At 45.4% G+C, this 24565-nt stretch overlaps 1 pseudogene across 1 annotated transcript in view; it reads right to left on the bottom strand.

Moving 5' to 3' along the window:
• The window catches only part of LOC146808634 (NACHT, LRR and PYD domains-containing protein 3-like), an 852065-nt pseudogene that overhangs the window by 128652 nt on the left and 698848 nt on the right, over positions 1–24565 (bottom strand). Inside the window, exon 8 of the transcript XR_014968038.1 lies at positions 11456–11629. The product of XR_014968038.1 is annotated as an NACHT, LRR and PYD domains-containing protein 3-like (transcript). The remainder of the gene's footprint in view (positions 1–11455; positions 11630–24565) is intronic.

Below are 24565 nucleotides of genomic sequence, written 5' to 3'. Positions count from 1 at the left end.
ACTGCGTGGGGCAGGCTCCGTCCTCTCCTCAGGCAGACACAAATACATGTTTACAAGGAAAATCTTTTTATATTACCATTTTTTGGCTCAGTAAAGTAAGAATGCAGCGAAGTACTTCATATATGAAGTTAAACAAGCAATGGCCGTGAAAGTGAAAGTAATTAGGCCAGCAATGCGGAAGAAGAGATAAGAAAGGTAGATGGTGGCATGCACGCGAGCGTACACGCAAGCTTTATGCCAGGAAAAGCTTGTGGGTAGCACTTTGAAAAGCCCCTTACTAAAAGTTGGGCAGCAGCGTGACAGGTGTCATAGACATAGAAGTAGGACTGACAGAAGTACCCATGGGTTTAAGTGGGATGGAACAACAGGGGGGGGTCTCTCAACAGCCGTGGCCGATGTAATTAAGGACGTGGCTTAAAACACATAAGCTTGGGCGTCTGAAAGACAGCTCACATCTTCAGAGTATTTTAGCTCAGGTGGCCGAGCGATACTCTGCCCGCACGCGGAACTCCCCAGAATTTGGCAGAACTTTTCAGTAATTCCGCGGAGTGAAACTCCATGAGCTCCGCCCACGCCCAGGTCTTCATCCATTGGTCTGTTAAATTGTCATTCACATTTTGCTTCTACTCACTATTGCCTATAGCCTGGGGGCACGGGCCAGCCTCCTTTACGCATTGGCTCCCTTTATTCTGAGTGACTGGACAGAGCTTCTGCACATTTTTGACTTCCTCCTAAAAATCGTTTTTTGCGAACACTTTGGATGCCACTCTATATACTGATGTATTCTTGGGCTCATTTTTAGAGTTAGTAAGCGTTGCATGATACGAAGCCTTGCGCGTGCGCAGTAGTGGTCTGCTCAAAGACTGCGGATCCGTAAGATGTAGAAAGCGTTCTATTTTTAAAAAGCGCCAGAACAGTATTTTCTAGATTAAATATATCAATGATGAACAATCCCTTACAAGTCAGTATTAAGGTGAGTAACGTGCTGTGAGCAGAGTATTCTGAAGTACTTACCTCTATGTGAATTCTGTCACACAGAACTACACTATTTAAATAAATAGTTTACGCTGCATTGACGCAAGCCCTGAAGAAGCAGGTAGGTCCACGAAGCACGAGTTTGTAAGTGAAAGCAATCATCTCAAGCCACAAGGACGTCCATTTATACTTTGATGCAAGAGTTTCACAGATTGAATGGACCTCAGATCTGCTCCTTCTAGCCTGTCCTTTAAGCTGAAGGACATTCATTCATGGTAACTGAGTGCAGTTCGGTCCAAGGAATAGCACAGGAGGGTTCTTGCCGTATTGACTCAAGGGTTTGGTTTTAATTATAAAAGTTCCTTTTTTTAAACTTAAAGGAAATCTGGTGATATTGACAAACTGAACATTGTTTTCAGTCTTGTGAATGTTCTGCTGAAATTGAAAAATAAGTTTGATCACCAAAACAGTAACTTAAATAACTAACATGCTGGATGAATCCTGGTATATATTTGTATGAGAAGTGCAGGGCTGCCCAAGTCTGTAAAAATCAGATGATGCGTTGTAGAGTGAACAGGGCGGTCGGCAGCGCGTGGAGGTCAATATTTCAACACTAAAGCAATGGAAGAGCCTCTGTGCACAAACTTTTGTGCAGATAAAAGTTCACTGTTTAGGAGACGGATTTTGAATACATCATAAAAGTTCAAAATATATTTTCAAATGAAAAGAAGCGTTAAATGGATATTTAAACAGGTTTTTAAAAGACCTTATTATACTAGCATAAAACAGTGTGAAACGACAAGGCCCTTCACTTGCATTATATTTCCTTCACTCGCGTTACATTTCCTCCACTTGCGCTACATTTCCTTCGCTTGCGTTACATTTCCTTCGCTTGCGTTACATTTCCTTCACTTGCGTTACATTTTCTTCGCTTACGTTACATTTCCTTCACTTGCGTTACATTTGCTTCACTCGCGTTACATTTCCTTCACTTGCATTACATTTCCTTCACTTGCATTACATTTCCTTCACTTGCATTACATTTCCTTCACTTGCATTAGATTTGCTTCACTCACGTTACATTTCCTTTACTTGTGTTACATTTCCTTCACTTGCGTTATATTTCCTTCACTTGCGTTATATTTCCTTCACTTGCGTTACATTTGCTTCACTCGCGTTGCATTTCCTTCGCTTGCGTTACATTTCCTTCACTTGTGTTACATTTCCTTCGCTTGCATTATATTTCCTTCGCTTGCGTTACATTTCCTTCACTTGTGTTACATTTCCTTCACTTGTGTTACATATCCTTCGCTTGCGTTACATTTCCTTCGCTTGCGCTATATTTCCTTCGCTTGCGTTACATTTCCTTCACTTGTGTTACATTTCCTTCACTTGTGTTACATATCCTTCGCTTGCGTTACATTTCCTTCGCTTGCGTTACATTTCCTTTACTTGCATTACATTTCCTTCACTTGCATTAGATTTGCTTCACTCACGTTACATTTCCTTTACTTGTGTTACATTTCCTTCACTTGCGTTATATTTCCTTCACTTGCTTTATATTTACTTCACTTGTGTTACATTTGCATCACTCGCGTTGCATTTCCTTCGCTTGCGTTACATTTCCTTCACTTGTGTTACATTTCCTTCACTTGCGTTACATTTCCTTCACTTGTGTTACATTTCCTTCACTTGCATTACATCTCCTTCGCTTGCGTTACATTTCCTTCACTTGTGTTACATTTCCTTCACTTGTGTTACATATCCTTCACTTGCGTTACATATCCTTCGCTTGCGTTACATTTCCTTCGCTTGCGTTATATTTCCTTTGCTTGCGTTACATTTTCTTCACTTGTGTTACATTTCCTTCACTTGTGTTACATATCCTTCGCTTGCGTTACATTTCCTTCGCTTGCGTTATATTTCCTTCACTTGCGTTACATTTCCTTCGCTTGCGTTACATTTCCTTCTATGATTTTGGCCCTACACAAAATCCTGTTATACTCATACACAGCTCCCCATAGCTCATTTCTCTTAAAAACTGAAAGAGCGATTGGAGATGTTGGAATGGGAGTTTCTACATACTTTGCTGTATATTTATGAGTGAGGTTGCCTCACGCTTGCATCACGCAACGTGGTGAATGCGCGACGCAGGCGCAAAATGTGATTAGTGCTTGTCCCTGAGTGGCTTCACAAGTCCAAAGTAACGCAACGAGGCACAAATGGGTGCTTTACTCTGCACCAGGGAGGCGTTCCATGGGTGTTTTGTGGGTGTTCTCTTACATTATTTGAAGCACTTCATTCAAAATTCTCGGCTCAACCATTTTATCCATCACAGATGCAATTCCTTCCTCTGCTTCACTAGTGAGCCTGTACTGAGGAGTACAGAGATATTTTGCATTCAGTTTTACACTGATCTGCAGTGGGTTTGCACTTTTAATCAATCCAATTCCTTTTCCTGTAAAATCCGCTTTTGACTAAATGGGCCCCTTTAGCCAGGGGGAGTCATACCTGAGTACACTGTGCTGGGATCATCACAGCCCGTCACCACTGCACGGGCCCAGGGTCGGCTGTAAAATAGAGCAGTGATCGATGGGAGACTAGCTGCGAGAAAGTCTGTTGAAAGCCTGGCTGTGGAGTGCTCACCCATACACATATATCTCATTCATGCACACACATGTTCATACATCTCCACAGACCGCCGCCGCATTCACACACATGCAGTGCTCACCCATGCACATATCTCTCATTCATACACACACATTTTTATACATCTCCACAGTATATAAACAAAAAAAGTCCACTTGTGACTGTCCTATCAATGGGATAGTAGGTTTTATCAGAGAAAATGATTTGTTTTCTCTGATAAAACCTACTATCCCATTGATAGGACAGTCACAAGTAGACTTTTTTTGTTTATATACCTATGACAGTAGGCCGAGTCCACCTTGTACCTTACTCTCCCTCCCCCCTTTGGTCTACATCATACATCTCCACAGACCACACTCTCATTGTCGCATATCGCAGCCCTGTCATAGCACCCTTGGTTCAAACCGTAGTATCCTGCTCTATGGACATTAGCCTTAGAGTCAGTGAAGCCGGGCGTGGGGGTGTCTGGAGATAATGCGCAAGTGGCTTGTCCTTCAGAAGGTCACAATGATTTTCCAGATGAGAAGTAGTTCGCACTAAAGAAAAGGTTGGAGATCCCTCTTCTGATTGAAACTAAAAGCATTCAACACCGACGTCTGCTTCATGTAGAGGACGGATGTTTGGGTCCAGAACGCCACTTGGAGCTTTGCTCTTTGGGGTGTGAACCCCAAATATCTTCATTTGCTTGTCGGTTCACTGGGGCCATTCAGGCAAGCATTTTGAATGACTGTCAGGGGCCCGCGGCACCAGCAGGGAAATCAAATTTTATGAGATGACTTGGAGGCTAGCATTCTGCAAATCTCCTTTATTGCCAACTCACAGCAGCAACAATTGAAGAAAACAGAACTTCAAGTAACATTCTAAGACGCTGTGAAGTCCATCGACGCGCGGCCACCTTCCTTCTTTGTTGCTGCTGCTCAGAAGATAAGTTCCTCTCATTTACTTCGAGTCCTCTTATGTACGGTGTAGTGTTACTTTGAATATTGCATACCTGGGTCTTATAGAGAGTACCATGCCGCTTTGTATACTGTCCTGTAATGCGGGGGTTACATTTGCTTACTTTCTCTTACTTTTATCTCAGCCATATCTTTACTTTACTGCGGGGGACCCATAAACCTAACTGTAGTGAATTAAATGATGAGCGAGGCAGCTGAAACTTGCAGGAAGAAGGAACACAATCAATTCCCTTGGGTAAAACAACGCAGAGCGAGAAGGAACTTGGTCAGCATAAAACAGCTGAGGCGCGATGTGTGCCCCCGAAAACCATTTTACTAAAACTGCTCGTCTTGGCAGAGATCACAAAGGAGTCTGTTAAGTGTAAGGATCCAGAAGAGAGGCACTTACAGCAGAGAAAAACTGAAAAATGCTGTGAGAAACTGGACTTTGTAGGATTTAGGTAACAGGACTGTACAGCATCGACTGGCCTGTTGAGATGAGGACGGCCAGTAGAGTGGAATGGTCACTGTTTGTTTTGTTGTTTTTTTTTAACGTGCCAGTATGCGTAAGAGTAAGTAAGAAGAGAAAATTATTCACCTTGAAGTTCAAAAGTCCATTGTTGTAGTAAACAGATGTGCCCAAATCATCGCCAAATCTGTGGTGAAGTAAATGATGATCAAGTCCACGTAGGTTCTTGTAAGAATAGGTATTTATTCAGTAAGATGGTACAAGGTAGTAAGTCATAAATATAAAGATATTACTAAGAATAAAACCCCACCAGGAGCTGTCTCCTTTCAGCTCGGTCCCAAGCTCCCAACTGAACTCACAGAGCGAGGAACCAACATTCTAATATGTCATCATGGATACCAACATTCCACATGGTGACAGCAGAAGATGAGAAAGAAAGAAGAGTTGAAGACACTACACTAACCCACTCTCCCCCGGGGTTTTTTCTTACCCCCTCAGGATTCCTTCCGACCTCCCTCTCCCCCGCACCCCCCGCCACACCTCAACCACTGCCTTTGATTTCAAAATGAATCGGATCGGCTTTACATTCAAAAGCTGCCTGCACGTTACCTGGTAACGCGTCCCCGCTGCGAGCTTTGCCCGACAAACTCTGGCTAACGGCTCTGGCGTATTCTCTCCGCAGGATCCGACTCTGACTGGAAGCGCGTACCGCGACACCTCCAGCTGCTCAAATCGCCCATTAACTGTATGGGTTTCCTCCAGACTCCCTCCCACGACAATGCGGTACGTAACGTCCGCACCGCCGCTAACTAAATAACAAAAAAAAGGAGGTTAACAAGAGCAAGACGAGCCCTTAGAGGAAAGCACACAACAGGAGTCACGCATGACGATTAAGTGCGTGACTCCCATCTTCTCCAATTGGGATTACATAGGCCAAATCAACAAGGGGGCCATATTTACATCATTGATCTCTGTTGCTTAGCAATGGTGACAGTTTCAAACTGACAACTCCTTCCACATGACGCAGGAGAAACGATCAGCTGTTAAAATCTCTTTAGGTTAATTTATCCGGAAAAGAATAACCATATTCATCTGCCAATGTAATTAAGATAGAAAGGGGAAAAGATTTAATAACAACCTATTACCCCCTTGTCTGTCTGACCATGTCAATATCAACCCCCAAACTAAACCTAGAGGGAAAGTTGGAACTTTTAGTTAATAAGGCACTAGATAAAGTCATTGGGTCCCTTGATGACACCATCAATAAAAAACTAGAAAACATCTCTAAGAGTTGGCCCAATACAGACTCGCATCACGCCGAGGGGTCACATGGGGCAACCAAGGCCCCAAGAAAAAGGGCCGCAGCTGGACCCCTTCAAAAAAGGGCAAAAAAGACAAAGAAAACACAAGCGGGCCCCTCATCCTTTCCAGGCGGTGGCAAGATTGATGCCCAGGCATCGCAGACGGGCAAGAAACAGGCCCCGAGCTCCCTCTCCCCATGGATAGGGATGAGGCAGTTAAAGCAGAAATCGACTTTTCATACTCCTCTGAATTCGATACCGATATCGAGGAACTGGAGGTTAAACGAATGGGAAGCTCTGACGAGGCAGGTTAGGCCTCAGGATCTACGATGGGCATTGAGGACCCATTTAGGGAAGACATGTTTGACCCCCTCCTAATTAAACACCCCTTATCACCAGAGTGGGCACCCTCACCGCACGCCACGGATTACCCCTCCTTCTGGCTGAGAAAGGAAATCCCCAAGACAGTAAGGTCCAGGTTACGATCTGAATGTCCACGCCCGTCCCTCCCCGACAAGGTAGCCATGACACTTCAGCTGGACCCTAAAGTGGTAACCTTTATAGCCAAGGGCGCAAAAGACCCCAGAAAGGGAATAGATAAAGGTCTAAGATCCTGCCAAGACCGCCTCCTAGACATAACTAACATTTTCAAAATGGTGGAAAATGCCTATATTGGCAAAACACCAATCGGTCCCAAAAACTAATGGCCTCGATGGGTCCAACACACCATCTGTGTCCTAGGTAACGCAAACACTGCAATCTCCACTGAAAGGAGGAAGAGTGTCCTACTAAAAATAGACCCCAAACTAGTAGAATTGGCAAATAAGGACGGAGGATCCAACTCCTAAGGACTCCTCTTTGGGGAAGATTTCATAAGAAAAATGGCTAAGTACGTTGGAGCACTTAGCTCCATCCAGAAATCCCAAAGAGACATAAAAAAATTGTTCAAAGACAGGATGTTTGGCAGGGCCGGGAGAATGTGGAGTCGGTTCCCTGGCCATGGCCAAATGACAACAAGACCCTTCCTGGGCCGTGGCTCCAGGTTTTCAACCTTTACTTCCCACCAACGTTTCTACCCGCAAAGACAGCGAACCCGCGGAAGAGGTTTTAGGAGTGAACGAAGACAGAGAGCATTTACCACAGGTAAGAATCTCGAAATTCCCTTCAGATACACTTACAAAGGTGGGAGGCAGGCTGGCCCTCTTCTCTGGGAATTGTAACCTAGTGACACAAGGCCCCTGGGTCCTACGTACAGTCAGGGGATACAAGATAGAATTCCTGAATACCCCCACCCAAGTGAAGGGACCACAGGAAACGTCTTTCTCACATGAAGACAAGAAACTAGTGTCCCAAGAGTTAAAGGATTTAATAGCAAAAGGAGCAATAAGAGAGAGCTCAGAGATGGGGTTTGTCACCAATATCTTCCTCGTGGAGCAGAAGGACAAAGGGTTGAGACCTGTAATAAACTTAAAGGACCTAAAGGAACGGGTAGCGTACCACCACTCCAAAATGGAATGGAGCCACCTTATAAGGGACGCTCTGAGAAAAGGGGACTGGATAACAAGACTAGACCTAAAAGATGCCCACCTCACCGTCCCGATTTGGCCCCCACATCAAAAACTTCTACAATTCACATGGGAAGGAAAACGTTGGGAGTTCTGCACTCTTCTCTTCGGTCTATCGTCGGCCCCTTGGTGCTTTATCAGAATCCAACGTCCTGTAGAGGCCTGGCTCAGGGAAAGAGGGGTAAGATTGATAATATTCCTGGTCGATATCCTACTAATGGCTCAGTCCAAGCTGGTAGTCACCCGTCACACAGAGCTCTACGTCATACACTTACTAGAACACATAGGTTTCATTAGAAACACAGAGAAATCATGTCTAATACCGAACCAAGAAACACAATTCCCGGGTTTTGTTGTAAACACAATAGGAACAGATTTAAAACTGCCAGGGGAAAAGGTAAGGAAACTCCGCAAAGAACTCAGGAAGATATTAGCCAAAAAGGAATTCCCTTTGAGGTTTCTAGCGAGAATCCTGGGTCTCCTATCCTCAACGACTCAAGCTATTTTCCCAGGCCCGTTACACTATTGAGCTCTACAGAGACTCAAAGCAAGGACACTGAAAGCAACGCAATCATACTCCCAAATGACATCCCTAGACCAAGACTCAAGGAAGGAATTACTGTGGTGGCTGAAAAATGCGGAAGCATGGAATGGCAGAACCATCTTTGGGGAGGAACCAGAGTTAATAATAGAATCGGAGGCGAGTTTAGAAGGATGGGGTGCAAAATATGGCAACTCATCAACAGGAGGTCGCTGGACAGATCAAGAGAAGGAACTGCACATCAACTGCTTAGAATTACTAGCAGGTTCATTTGCAGTTTGTTGCTTCACCCAGAATTCGATGAAATGCTGTGTGATGCTACGCATGGACAATGTGTTAGTAGTGAGGTATGTCAACAAATTGGGGGGACCTCACTCCAAAGGCCTTACAGATCTAGCGAAAGGTTTCTGGGGATATTGCTTGAACAAAGGACTTTCAGTCATAGCAGAACATATTCCTGGTTTAAGCAATGGTGAGGCAGACTGGTTCTCCAGGAATTTCAGGGACTCCAGCAATTGGAGACTAGAGAGGGGGACATTCCTGACTATCCAAGCCAATTGGGGTCCCTTCAGGACAGACCTCTTTGCGGACATACTGAACACACAGTTGAAGAACTTCTTCAGCTGGAGACCGGACCCTCAAGCTCAGGGGGTAGCCGCTTTGTTACAACACTGGAAGGGTTTAAGGCCCTATGCTTTCCCTCCATTTGTCATGCTACCGCGACTACTCGTGCATGCACAACGATGCGCAGAGAGTCTGGTAGTAGTAACTCTCCTTTGGAGATCACAGGCCTGGTTCCCAATCATCCTAGAAATGAGCACAGACTTCCCCACCCTAATACAGTCTTTCAGGGAAATACTCTTAGGCCCTCGTGGAAGAAGGACTACTACTACTGATGGTCTGGAAGATTTCAGGAGACAATGGCAAATCCCAGGGCTTTCGCCAGATGATTTTCGACTCGTATCTGAATCATGGGCCTCTGGAACAAGAGAAGCCCATCAGCCGGCTTGGAACAAATGGGTTCGCTGGTGCTTCTAACGACACTACGATCCCCTTTCAACTGATCGAGTACACGTGGTAAATTTCCTTTCAGAACTATTCACATCAGGCCTTCGCTACAGAACAGTCCATGTTTACAGATCAGCCATAGCTGCAGGACTCTCCTTAGTGGACAGCATCTCTGTGGGACAAATCATGCTGACCAAGAAAGTAGTGAGGAGTATGCGGGTACTAAACCCTCCAACTGCAAAATATACTGCCCTGTGGGACGTTCCAAACGTTCTACGGGTTGTAATTTCCTGGGGCGACAACTCAAACCTGTCTCTTAAACGTATCTCCTATAAACTTACTGTACTACTCTGCCTGGTGTCTTTCAGGAGGACTTGAGACATAAGGGCCTTAAACGTCACCAGCAGGATGTATCAACCTGAAGGTGTTTGCTTCTATCTCAAAAAGAAAACTAAAACGATGTCATCTCCTATCTTTTAACCTTTCTTCCCACAGAATTAAAGACCGAGCGTTGTGAGATGCCTGAAAGAGTATGAAGAGAACTGTAACCTTGAGACGAGACGCAACTCAATTACTAGTTTCTCACCAACGGCCACATAAGGCAGTTTCTTCTCCTACACTGGCGAGATGGGTGAAAGAAGTCATGAGCGAAAGTGGCGTGAATGCTTCTATTCTCTGAGCACACACCCTCAGGGCTGCATCAGCTTCCAAAGCTTTCATATCGGGTGGAGGCCTCCAGGATATTCTTAGAGCTGCAGACTGGTCAAATGAAAATTGGTATTTCAGACCAATAACAAACGTGATTGACAATGTTTTAAGTACACTTTAAACTTGCATAATGTTAGCCTACGTGTCATGCCATAAAATTTAGATTTTTCACAGCCTGGTGGGCAGAAAATCTTGATTTTATTAAAGACACAGACGCTAATATTATCCCTCCACATGTCACTATGACCCTCCGCAGGGATGATAAAGATGTTATCTACTCTTGGTTTTTTTTCAGATTAAGAAGTGCCCTCTGGGGTGGCTTGGTAGAGTTGAACAACAACTTTTCATCGAAGTTTACATTTTTTTCGCCTACAAGTTATCTCGTTTGCAGCTTCTGGAAAGAAGGAAGATGGCCACGCGTAGATGGACCTTATAGTGTGTTAGAATATTACTTGAAGTTCTATATTCTTCAATTGTTGCTGCTGTGAGCTGGCAGCAAAGGAGATTTGCACAATCTTAGCCTCCTGTCTTTAATAAAATCCAGATTTTCTGCCCACCAGGATGTGAAAAATCTAAATGTTCCTACTGCTGTGCTTGCTGCCACATGCCACCCACTCACAAACACGCAGGCACACAGACATACACACAGGTAAACACAGCCACACACACACACACACACAAACTCACAGCCACACACAGACACAGCTGCAGACACACAGACACAGACACACAGACAATGGTTCACGCACCCACACACACATGCTAGGGGAAATCTCACACTTCCAGCAGTGATGTCATATGACAGTGACGACCTCCTGTCATTGGGCTGTCAAGAGGATGAGACCTAACTTTGAGAAATTATTAGGGGGTGTTCCACCTCCTGCACCCCCTTCAAGTTACGTCCCTGACTGTACACAGTCAGATGTACTTTCCTCATTGTTCTGTCCATGTCCATCTTTAAAGTGGAAGTTTAAGGCCAGCAGCGGATCTGTTAATGGGCCGAGCGTCTAGTTGGAGAAGGTGCCCAGGGCAGTTATGGACAGATCTGTGCCGTTGTTGACATTTTAGTCCAAATACCTGAAAAACAAGCTTTAAAGTGTGCCCTTCTGAGCCAATAGAGGGGCTTGTTCCAAACTCAATTCTTGGACGTGGGCACCTTCACAAACCTCACTTATTGCACACATTTTATTGTCAACGAATAGATGTGCCATTCCCCACAAGTTTATAAAATGTATATGTGAGCCCCCACATATGATGTATATTTTAGAAATCAATGACGTGATAAGAAATGCACAGCTCTGTACCATAGCTTCTGCAGTTTGCAGTTTGGATGTTTTAGGCCTTTACACAACTTCTTCACTCCAGTGTCTCTCAGATCATTATTGTAGTTCAGGTCGAGCTCTATGAGAGGTGTGTTTGTTTCCAGGACAGAGGCGAGGTCTTCGCAGCATGAATCTGTGAGGGAGCAGTCCCACAACCTGCAGGAGAGAAGAGATATGGAGAGGAGTAAAGCAGAGCACAGACAGGGGCGTCACAGCTTCAGTTTTATCTTAATTTCTTTCCTCTCCTTGACTTACTCCCCTCTAGTGACACATCCCCACCTTACACATCCAACCACGCACTGTTTATGGGAACCTCATGAGGGGAGTTCTCAGACTAGCAGAGGCGGAGCTAAATGTACATATTTATAAATATATTAATATGTGCTTTATGCTGGAGACCCTCGCCGTGGTGCGAATGCTGAAGTCACAATTTTAGCAGTTGTTGCAGCCAGTTGTATATTTACACGGGTATGATGCACACAGAGATCTTTTCGTCAGAGGTCCCTGTGGGACGAGGTGTTTACTCTGCGGTGTTCATACAGAAGAGCACTGCGCCCTCCAAGGATGGTGGCGTTTGTCCTGCAGTTCTTCTCTGAACACAAGAGGGCAGCCTTGAGCCTTCCACAGCTTTTCATTTTACAGCCGTTAAATTCCTAATTTACACATTTATTTAATGCATTTTTATATAGCGTAGACTTTACCCGAAGGTGTCAGAGCGCTGTACAATAGAACCAGTTACGTTACATGAGGAAAATGTTACAAATTAGAATGTTACAAAAATAAACAGGAGACTAGAAAAGGTAGGGTAAAACCATAGAAGGCAAAAACACAATATCAAACACAGCAAGCAAGGGTGAGGAATGTGCAAGAAAATAAAACAAATTTACAATGATGAACGAACCTCCTTGAGGGGCCTGAGAATGAAAGTATTAGGTCTGAAAGTGTCTTTGGAAGAGAAGAGATTTGAGGTCAGCTTTGAAGATCCGGGTAGAGGAGGTGGAATGGAGCACTGGAGGCAGCGAGTTTCAGATTCTCACCGCATTACCTGAGAAGGATTGAGCCATCGATCTTTCCCTTTAAAAGGAGGGGGGCTCAAGCAGAAACTTTTCCCCATTCCGAGAGGGTCTCAAGCCTCCAGACATTTTCAGTTTATTCGCCAGGTAACGAGGGGAGGAAGGGTGCAAGGCTTTGTGGGTGATGCAGGCAGTTTTGTAAATAGATCTTACCTCGATGAGAGGTCATCAGAGAGAAGACAGGATAGGAGTGAGGTGGTCATTTCGTTTGGACCCCGAAATAAAGCGAACTGCTGAATGGAGCACGTATTTGAGAAGAGAGAGGTGGGATTTGGGTAGGCCCGTCAGAAGAGAATTGCAATAATCCAGTCTAGAGAGAACCAGCGATTGGACCTCGGTTTTTAGGTCTTTCTCCGAGAAGAACCGACGAATCCCCCAGAGAAGGCACAGCTGGTAACGTGCTTTCTTAGCAATGGAGTTGATGTGGGAGATTAGGTTGAGTCTTTTGTCAAGTATGACACCTAGGGACTCAGCGCTGTCGACAATGATGGGTTTACTGTGAACCGCTTGCCTGCGACAGGAATTCCAGCCCAGTGCTGGACATTCCAATCGCAGGTGCGGTCATGACAGAACCATGCCGTCATGAGCACAGGCCCATCATGACTCATGACGGCATGGTTCCATCATGAGCATCAAAGGGGTTAAGTAAATTAAGCCGATCCATCCAAGATTGAACAGGAGGAGGGGAGAGAGCGGTAAATAGGAGGAGAAATTCAGTTTTGGAGGGATTTAGAATGAGTCGGTGAGCTAAGATCCAGTTGTGAATAGAGTTGAGAGTAGAGTTGAGTAGTGAGAGATCTTGTGCGGAAGACACCTTGAGGTAGATTTGAGTGTCATCCACATAGAGATGGTAGAGGATCCCAGATTTGCTTAGGAGGTTCCCTAATGGTTCCAGATAGAGATTAAACAGAGTGGGTGCAAGGATAGAACCTTGAGGGACGCCTTGACCAGTCACCAGTGGAGACGAAAGACTGTTCGCTATCTTGATCATTTGGGACCTCTCCGAGAGGAATGAGGCAAACCATTTAAGCACAGTGCCTTCCACGCCCATTCTCTGTTGAAGAGTGTTCAGGAGGGTGCTGTGATTAACAGTGTCAAAGGCTGCAGAGAGGTCAAGAAGAATCAGAAGGCACGATTGCCCAGAGCCGAGTATATGCAGCGCATCATCAATCACTTGCAGCAGGGCTGTTTCAGTGCTGCAGTTTTGAATGAAGCCAGACCGAAAAACGTCAAGAAGATATTGTCCATAATATGTAGGGAAAGTTGTTTTGCAACACATTTTTCTGTGATTTTCGAATGAAAAGGGAGGTTGGTGATGGGGTGGAAGTTGTTGAGGTCGTTCGCATCAGCTGAGGTTTTTTTTAGAAGAGGGGTAATCTGTCCTGTTTTGAGGGCAACAGGGAGGGAGCCTTGACTAAGGAAGAGGTTAACCAGCCTGGTCCAGTAAGAGAGAGTATGGGTGTTGAAATCAATGGCGATGTCACTAGGGATGGGTTCAGAAGAATGGTTGGAGGGTTTAGTTTCGAGGATGCATTTGAGGAGGTCATCTTCCAAGATGACGGCAAAGTTCTATACAAGACCAATAACAATTAAAAAAACACGATACTGAAAAATAGGATTACTCTTGAAAAGCTGTAAAAATAGTTCAAAGTGTGCAAATAGGAGTTCAGTTCAAAGCGACCCTTTTACTTACAAAGTACCTGGATTTCATAGCAAAACAACCAAAATGTTGCAAACAAGCTGTAGCGATGATTTTCCTCACGCAAGACCAGCGATGCGTTGAATCCTTGCCACAAGGGAGGATGATGCGCTGATCTGCAGATGCGTGCGGGACAAAGCAACAAACTTCTCCACACTAAGCCGGCGATGCGTTGAATCCTTGCCGCAAGGGAGGATGTTGTGCCGAACTTGGTGCTTGTGCGACTCTGTTGCGATGAGAAGAAATGGCTCTCCGCGAGGGAGCAACGATCCGGGTGTGATGCGATGAAAATGGTGGACGCACGGCACCCGCACTGCGATGTCGTGATGCGATGATCTCGATGCGATGATCCGGGGTTAGCGAGCACTCGACAGCCCGCAAACGTGCAATACGAGGATCTTTGGGTGTTTAGCAAGCACTTTGTGGCCCGCAAGCGTGCGATGCGATGATTTTTGGTTTGCGAGCGCTCGGCAGCAGTGGTGCGATGATTTTCCGTACGCTATTCAGCTGCGGCGGCTCGCAAACGGGCACTAACGACAATTTCAGCACTCTCTTCTCTGAAGTAGAACTAGAGGCCCTGGAACTCATAGGAGCCTCACCTGCAGATAGAAATCCTCGCTGGGAGGAATCAGAAGGCTGGTGGTGGAGTCTGATGTGCCTGAGACTCCAGCAGGAGGCTAGCTCTCTTCTAGCCCATGGGTGATTGCTTTAGCAAGTTGAAATAAAAGTTCTCTCAAAATCCTTTTCCCTCTACTTCCAAGTCCAGTGAAAACTATTGCAGGCAAATCCAAGAAACAGCACACAAGCACAAGGACAGTCACCTCCTGCAGATTCCTTCAGTTACACGGACAGAGGTTCGTCTTGATATCCAGGAGCAATACAAAATGAAGGGGTTTGAGCACAGATATTTATACCCCCAAAGTCTTTGTTCTAAAAAGTCACTAGTCACTGTACCCAGCCAGAACCAGTTCTGCCCAGCCCTGGAGCACTTTGTTGATCAGGCTGCATCCTTCCTTTCAGAAAGAGGGGGTCTGCCATCAGACGCACAGTGGGAGGTGGAGCCAGCATTCACCTTGCCAGGCACAGCCCTATTCAGGTCAGGGAACCACCCCTCCCCACTACTCCAATGCAGATCTCTCTATTCAACCCAGGTCTGCCTCAGCCTACCTTGCCCCTCTAAACCCAGACAGCCAATACACATAACAGCAGAGCACACTGGAAGGCTTAGGCAAGAAAATACCTTCTTTCTAAAAGTGGTAGTTTCAAACACAGTATGTTAAAACCAACTTCACTAAAATATGTATTTTATCATTCTGAGTTCAAACATACTAAACTCGAATTTCTACCATGTTCCTTGGGTCAATTAGGATTATAAAATGTAATAATCAGACCTACCCATTCTAGCCTATGGAGAACAGGTAGCCTTGCGGTAGTGAAAAACAAAATGGGGTGAAATTCACTACCGAGACATGCTACACATACCAAGCCATGTCCTACCTTACACGCACAATGCACCCAACCATAGGGGTGACTTATATGATGCCAAGGGAAGGTTTAGGGGCTGGGAAGTGTGGGCACTTCACAGTCAAGATGGCAGTTCTGGACTGCGCACAGACTCTGCAGTGGCAGGTCTGAGACACACTTTACAAGCTGCTTCTGTGGGTGGCGCAAACCAGCCCTGCAGGCCCACCAGCAGCATTTGGGTTACAAGCCCTGGGCACACACAGGCCACGCTACTAGGGACTAACAGGTAAACCAAATAAGCCAATCAGAGATATATCAATTCACAGTCATATTTACACAGGGAGAGCATATGCACTTTAGCACTGGCCAGCAGTGGTAAAGTGCCCAGAGTCATAAAAACAACAAAAACAGGTCAGTAAAAATACAGGAGGGAGGCAACAAGTTTAGGGATGACCCTGCAAAAAGGGCCAAGTCCAACAAATCCTCAGGCTTGAGGGGAGAGTAGTTTGGGTTTTTGATGAGGTCAAAACGTTTTTGGGATTAACAAAGAAAAGAACAAACGGCTGACCAAGGTCAAGCACATCACATTCCAATGTGAAGTAGATTAATCAGTGGTGCAAACACTTCCTGCACCCGCCGCGCGGAGATGCAAATACTGGCAAAATTGTTACAGAAGAAGAAGGAAGGTGCACTCGATGTGAAGTAAGTCAAGCCAACCAAATATGTTCCAAAATTGCTTCTTTATTGGATTGAATCTTTAAAACTGTCAAACATCCAACGAGTTTCATCCCCATAGGGGACTTCGTAAGGGCTCCAAGAAAAATCCAACAAAATAGTTCGATTTAATGCAGTTGCAAAGAGGAAGATATGTGTAGATAACCTCTTAGGGGCAAATATAAGCCTTTAACGGATAAGTCGATAAAATATTAACTTGCAGGTTATCATGCCATTACGCAGGACCATCTACTGCTTCAGATTTTACAATTGGTACTCCTAATTTGGATGCACCTTCACATACAAGATATCATTAGCTTGCTTTTATTATTCCTTTTCGACTGTGGATATCAACAGCATCCTGATGTTAATATTTTATCGACTTATCCGTTAAAGGGGACGAAACGCGTTGACTGTTTGCCAGTTTTAAAGATTCAATCCAATAAAGAAGTAATTTTGGAACATATTTGGTTGGATTGACTTACTTCACATCGAGTGCACCTTCCTTCTTCTTCTGTAACAAAAAGTTTTTTGGGTCTGTTTTTGGCTGAGTCGAGGAGGGATCTGAAATGTGATGCTTTTTCATGGAAGATGTGATTGAGGTATTTGGATCTTGCTGAACGAAAAAGAGAGAGATTGGTGGTGGATGGAGATTGTCTCCAGTGTTTCTCCAAGATTCTAAGGTTCTTCCTTTCATCATAGAGAGCTTTATTGAACCAAAGTGCTGAGGGGCGGGTCTTTTCCTTTTGCTTTGGAGTGGAGCGACATTATAGTTTTCGACTGCAAGGACTGAGAGGCAATGGGAGGTGAGATCATTGACATCCATGTTAGGGTCTAGCCTAGGAAGTGAACGCATAGCAGAATCACACAGAGTGTCAAGATCAATGTTTTTACTGTTGCGTAACCAGGTAGAAGCCCTTTTAGGTTTGCTAAGAGTTACAACATGCGATAGGTGAAAACGTAAGGGAATGAGGAAGTGGTCTGACCAGTCTACATGGATAGGGGGAGCAATAGTCAGCAGGTCTGAATTAGATATAACAAGGTCCAGAATTGAGCCCTTAGAGTGTGTAATTTCTGAGCAATGTTGTATAGGATCATTAGCTGTGAGAAAGGTGGCAAGCTTGTTGGCAGCCGAGTCTTCCAAAGAGGCCCAGTGAAGATTGAAGTCACCCAGGAAGATCTGTCTGTCACTTTGAGAATGTTGATCATTGATGGAGTCGGTGAGTTCCTCAACAAAGGAAGAGCAGTTACCGTCGGGTGGTAGATGGCATGGAACCTGATGGGTGAGCCGTGATGTACCTGAAGTTCGAGGGCTAGGCATTCGAATGTACGGAAGAAGGTGGTAGGAAAGGCTTTAATTTGAAGGGAGTTTCTGAAGATGATAGCCACATTCCCCCAATTTTGTCAGTTCTGTCATTTCTGAGGATAGAGTAGTCAGTGGGTACCAGAAGATCAAACAAAGTGTGAGAGGAGTCATTAAATCAGGTCTCAGTGAGGAAGAGCATGTCGAGATTGTGGTGGGCGATAGTGTCAGAGATTTCCAGTTTGTGTTTGGTTGCAGATCTGCAGTTGTGGAGCATACAGTGTAGCTCTGACGCAACTGTGTTGGTGATGGGGGTGTTTGGGCTGTTAAGGGAGATAGGGATAAGATTCTTGTATGAGGGTGCCAGGGAAGAAGAAGGATGATTAGTTCTGACAGAAGAAATGGTCTGAATGGTGAACTGAGTAGAATTATTTGTAGAGGAAAGTGGAGGGGGATTGACGTTGGTAGTCTTGTAGCCAGTAAGTTGGCGATGTCTGCAGAGGACAGATTGTGGTTGGCTTTATAGGGGCGCGGGAGCAGGGAACTCCTCAGGAGGTTGTTAGGGAAAGGGGATATGTTGGCCCTTCAAAGTGAGATGGACGCTTCAAGTTGGGAAATTGAAGAGATGAGAGAATCTAGTTTATTTTCCAGGGAGAGGAGGGCTGAGCATGGAATGTTGGGTGGCTCGACGGATAAGGGAGGGAGTGGAGTAGGCGAGCGAAGGACAGGGAGAGGAGGGGGAACGGGGGTATTGGGGTGCAAGGGGAGAAGGTGGGAAAAGATAGTTGGAAGAAAGGAGTGTATGGTGTTACAGTGGTGGAAAGAGATATTTTTACTGGTGTTGAACAGAGGGGAAGAGTAGAGATCATAAATACGAGAGACAGTTGAGGAGTAGAGAGGGAGAGTGGGGTGGGGGAGGAGGGGGGCAAAGGAAGGCCAGAGGTATGGGGAGAAGAGAGGAGAGGGGGCTGTACAGGGAGAGGAAGGAGGGGGGTCAAAGGAAGGCCAGAGTTACGGGGAGAAGAGAGGAGAAGGGGCTGGACAGGTACTCTAGGCTATGAACGGTGAATGTAGGGGGACAGGCACCAGGCAGAGCGGGGGGGATTGGGCTAGAAGGTAATTGGGGCAGCAGAATGGGACTGTAAGGTCATAGAGAAGGAAGAGGGAGGAATTACCGAGAGGGGAGACAGGGTTGTGAAGCATAGGAGGAGGAAGGGAAGGTTGAAGAGAGATGGGAGGTGTAAGAGAAGAGTTTAGGGTACGAGGGAAGGGGGAGAGTGGAAAGGGATGAGGAGAAGGGGGAATGAAAGGTGGAAGGTAAGGAAAGTTGATCGGTAGACCAGGTTGTAAGAAAGGTGGATTAAGTAGGGGGGAGGTGGGTAGGATTAGGGAGATTAGGTGGGAGGAGATAGCATTGGAATATCAGGAAGAGGCAGGATGGGGAGGGGGAGTGGAAGCCGGAGGTAAGGCAGATGAGATAGGGGGAAGATCATATTGGGAGGGGGTAAGAATGGGAGAGGAGGGAGCAAGGGACAGGAGGGACAAAGGGTAGGCCTGTGTCTCCCGAGAGAGCGGCCTGATGGAATATAGGGGGGGGTCAGGGGGGGAGAAAGGGAGAAAGGAGAGGAGATAGAAGAAGAATCAAGGGAGATCATAGGCGCATGGGTGGGATGAAGGGAGTGGAAGAGGTGGTCAAAGAGAGAGAAACAGGAGTCTGTAGCTAGAACGTTATCATGCGCTGGGACTGTTAGGACGATTTATAATTACTTTTGAGATGGATGTATTATTACTATATATGCATATCGTTTGACTTTACTTTTGGTCACGTACTGTTTTGATTCCTAAGATTTCTGTGATTGTAGCCATCTACATTGTGTGGACTTTCAACTACATCTATGCTTATTTTTCTATATTTGACTTTGGACTCCATCTTTTTACACCTTCAATTGATAGCCTTGAGAAAGTCTACAGTACTGACTAGTACTGACGAAACACGTGTTGGCTGTGCTCTATCTTGGATATTGAATTTTCAAAGAAATAAAAGAACATCTTCTACTGACATCAAGCGGACCTTTCATCACATTTTGTTGAATCTTGGACATGATCTTTTTGATGTTTGAAAATGCTCATTTAATTTTTGAATGACGATAGGTCCCCATTACTTGTTATTCAGCCGGAGCTTCACACAGGATTTGTGGATGTGCTGCATTAGCTTTTGCTTTTCATTTCTAAATTGGCAGGCTGTTTCTATATCTGCCTAATAAGCCCCCCCGCTAGATACACAACATTTCTCCACTTGACTGTTTCACGCCGTTAACTTTCCTCTTTATACTTACTTCTATATTGATGTGCAGGTTTTTCCCATTTGGGAACACTGCTACCACCATAAGGGGTTGTTTGGACTGATACAAGGTGCCCACTAGAACTAGTGGACAGCATATATCAGGCCACCTTCTCACATTGGTGTGCAGCGTGTGGGATTCCAGCTTGCTATTGTTTTACCAGATAATCTCTATTGAATTGATCAATTGAAAACCACTAAAGGTACCTGAGGTACATATAATATCAAGTTTAGCTACAGTAAGTTCTCCTGAACTTAGAGTTGTGTGTTAAGGGATAGCACACCCTTTCTACAACTCGAGAGAGTTTAGTAGGCCACACTAGTGTAGGTAGTCTAATACACCACACCACATTAGTAATGTCTAACCAGCCAGGAACCAGTGGGTCCCTACCAGGAACCAGTGAGCTCCTTCCCTATAAATATGAGGATCTCTCCTTTGCTCAGCTTATGGCCTTATGCACCATTAGGAAGCTGAAGACAGGCAAAAGCCCATCCACCCGGCATCTCATAAAGATACTGAAACTGGATGATATCACAGGGCCTAGCGGACCTAATAATGAAGACAGTGTGGGAGGGGCAGCACCAGAGGGTGGGTCCAGGAGTGGAAACTCCCCTGACCCTAACTCTGATGCTGAACAGACTAGTGACAATGACCAGACTCTGGTGAACACAGACCATCAGGATGAGGATGAGGAGGATGACAACAATGCCACTTCCTTTATTCCTCCTGGTAGGCCTGAACACAGGGCTAGAAGGGATAGATCTCTGTCAAGGGGATCTATTCAGTCTAACTCCTCTATAGGTGATGAATACAAGCCCCAGCTAGGCCCGCAAGAGACAAGGGTTCGCTCTTCTGTAACGAAATCTATAAGGAAGTTGGCACGGAAACTGCAAAGTACAAAAACAACGTTTATTAACCCTTAAGGGTGGTCCTACAATCCACACAACACTCTTCAGTATTGCAAGGAGTAGCACAAAGAACTTGCATACACAGTCCCCTTTTATACACAGCGAAGGGGCTCATGAGTGGGTGGATACCACAGAGTTGAAGAACATTACCATTTAGGGTCATTCTCGATACCGAATCAATACATGGGCGGAGCTAACACACTCCTTGGGCCCGCGAAAACACATGGTCAAGCAAAGCTAATTATAACAGATGTGGTCAAGTCTGGGCATGCGCCAGACGGACAAGGGAGAGCTATTTATAACCTATTGCTAGGCAGATTACAAGAGCAACTAACACAGAGGTCGGACTCTCCTCGTGGTGAACACATGGCAGCATGTCAATACAAAATGGAGTCCGGACTTCGGCCAACATAATGGGGAAAACACAATAAAAGGGAAACACTAATGTTTTCAGTAAATGCTTAATCACATTCTGTCCTTAATTTACAACAGACGACCCTTTCAGCATTTACTGAAGACATCTGGCTTCCAAGAATAATCATCGTATATATCAATTATCATCATTCCTTTAACCTCTTTAGCTAAACCCTTCTGGCGGGCAACATCGGCAATAGCTCTCTTATCTGGAATGCAGAATGAAATGCATACAGAACAGCACAATGGTCCACATTGAATACACATACAGAGAAAGAACAGAATTGCTATAATAATACAGAGACCAGTTAAGACCTTCCATCCCCAGGCAGTAACCAATGCCCAAAACCATCCAGAAAAGGACCAAGTGCCGTTTTCTGTGTGGATTTCAGCTGCTATTTTATGCAGCTTATTAATGGCGTTATAAACGGATGGCGTATGATCAGGAATGAACACACAGCAGCTACTTCCAATAATTTTACAGGCTCCTCCTCGATCAGCTAGCATTACATCCAATACCATACGGTTCTGCAATGCAACAATTCTGGTAATCTGCAACTCTTCCGTAAGATTCCCAAGAGCAGCAGCAGTCTGATTTGTCACAGCTTCTACCACTCTTGTTAATCTTCGGATCTTCCTACTATTCAAAGCGGCTCCGACAAAGAAAAACAGTCCTAAATTAAAATCAATATACTGTTGCAAACTGGTATCAGTTTGATCCACATCATCAATCGATAAAGTACGTTTATACCTATTTACAGTCACATTATTCAACAATTTCAAGTCTTTATGATACGATGCAGGTGCTAGGAATACAGGAGGTAATAGGAATGATACATAGCATACCCCAGACCACCCAGCCGGCAGACGGTAATAACCTTTATTTCCACATACAAAGTAGGTATTATGGGATGCTAGGAAGGTGCTATTGTTCAACCCATCAATGTTTAAAACAGTTATACAATCACTGACACCAACAGGGATAAAACCCACACTCTGGACACACAAGTCCGCTTGAGCTTGTGCTACTTGAATTACAAATTTATCTCTTCCCGCAGTGTCTCTGGTGTTCGTGAAGATATAGGGAATGGATTCATTGTCCGGTCGATATTCTTCCCATTCCCAAATTGTCCCATTCGCTTGTGGATATCCATTCTTGTCCTGATGGCATTCTTTATTAAGTCTAAAAAGCAGTCGTCCCACTGTCGGTTTTCGAGTGGCAAACAACAGAGTGTACCATGCTCTACAAGAGCCATTATGAGAGAAAGGAAGTGGTATGAATGGCGTACCTCCTTTCTTCTGATGGGCTGGCATCATCCCACATATCCAACAGTTCGTAGCGTTTGTAGCAACGTGGGTGTGATGCAGCATCTGAATGAAAGTGTTATTCAAATAGGATTGCCGATGCTTCAACTCTTGGTATGGCAATGTGTAAAAATAGTGCTCCGCAGGCACTGGAGTCGTCAACACAAGCGTCTTTCGAGCAGGAGTTGCCTCCTCCACAAACCATGTGGTTATACCAACGATGGCTACTGTTAGCATGAACCCCAACGCACAAAGAATTTTCTTCTTCTCCATGTCAAAGGAAATAATACCCTGATATCTTCCTGAAACTAAAAGTCTGTCAGAACTCTTCCCCTTGGGCAGCGGTTGATTTCTTCACCAGCGGGCCAAGACGGGTGTCGCTACACTAATGCAGGGCTGATCCCCCCCCCTTGCCTCATCGGCTCTCCGTTTCACTAACCCAAGGGCCGTTCTGACAGTATGTCCCGGTACTGGAAGCCTCACTTCCTTGGTCGCAGATGATATCGCCTTCCTCCCGAAGTCGTATGGTCCGGAAAAAACTCCTCAGTGTCGTTTGGCTCTGCAGCACGGCCTGTCTCTGCTGCTAGGATGTCTCGTTGATCGGTCAGCACGGCAGACTCCACCAATCCGGGCGGTACCTTTCGACAGTGCAAGGAATGGATCCAATTCTTCCTGTTCGAGACTCGCACTGCCGTCCTCGTTGCAAGAAGGACTTGCTCAGGTCCGACCCATCTCGGCTCCAAACTGTTCGTCCTGTCGAAGACCTTCAGCATGACATGATCCCCAGGGCGGAGACCATGTCCTTTACCGGTAGACCGATCAGGGAGCGCCTCTCGGACCTGTTGATGAATAGAAACCAAGTTATCCGTTAACTGTGCCAGATAATCACTCATCATCACACAAGGTACATCATACACAGCCTTAGGCCTTGGTGGACCCCAAATATTCATTGGGCGTCCAAATACAATCTCATAAGGTGTAAGGCCGGTTCGAGAGTGTGGCACCGACCTAATTGACAATAACGCCAGTGGCAAGGCGTCTGGCCAAGTCAAAGATGTTGAAGCTTGAATTTTGGCGATCTTAAGCTTCAGTGTACCATTATACTTCTCGACTAGTCCTGCAGACTGAGGATGGAACACGGCGTGGAACTTCTGGGTGATGCCTAGGCCCTTCAAGACATACTTTATAACATCTGCTACAAAGTGAGGGCCATTATCACTCCACAGAAGTCTACAGACGCCGTATCGGGGGAAAAACTCTTTCAGCAATAGCTTCGCTGTAGTCATTGCAGTATTGTCTTTCGCAGGGTACGCCTCAACCCACTTACTGAAGGCGCAAACCACTACTAGAACATACTTCAAATTGTTACAGCGCTCAAGCTGGATGTAATCCATCTGCAGAACCTCAAAGGGTGCAGTGGGTGTCGCAAATCCTCCTGCTGGAGTTCGCGTGCCTTTCCCTGGGTTGTACTTCAGACAAATCATACAGGTCTGCACCACCCTCTTTGCTGTGCTAGCAATCTCTGGATGCTCCCAGACTTGGGTAAGCAATTTCACAATTGCGGAAGCTCCAACATGTGCTAGCCCATGTGCCATCTGGACCATAGGTTGTACAAAAGCCGTGGGTAACTTCCATCTATCCATCTGCTTATTTCTCCAGCAACCCTCGTCATCCAGTTCTCCTTCGCTAGCCCATTGTTCCCGCTCTTTGTCAGAAGCGGTCTTTTGTATTTCTCGCACTTCCTCCTTCGCATCATGCCATCTCTCCACCTGTGACTTCACTACGTACATGGCAGTAGTACCGGGCTGCATCGCAGTCTCCCGTGCTACTCGATCCGCTAACGCATTTCCTTCTCCAACCTTATCAACCA

This window comes from Triturus cristatus, chromosome 8 (genome assembly GCF_964204655.1).
Source record: "Triturus cristatus chromosome 8, aTriCri1.1, whole genome shotgun sequence".
NCBI lineage: Eukaryota > Metazoa > Chordata > Amphibia > Caudata > Salamandridae > Triturus > Triturus cristatus.
The sequence above is the reverse complement of the archived record's forward strand: the minus strand, read 5'-3'. Positions and strand labels throughout refer to the sequence as shown.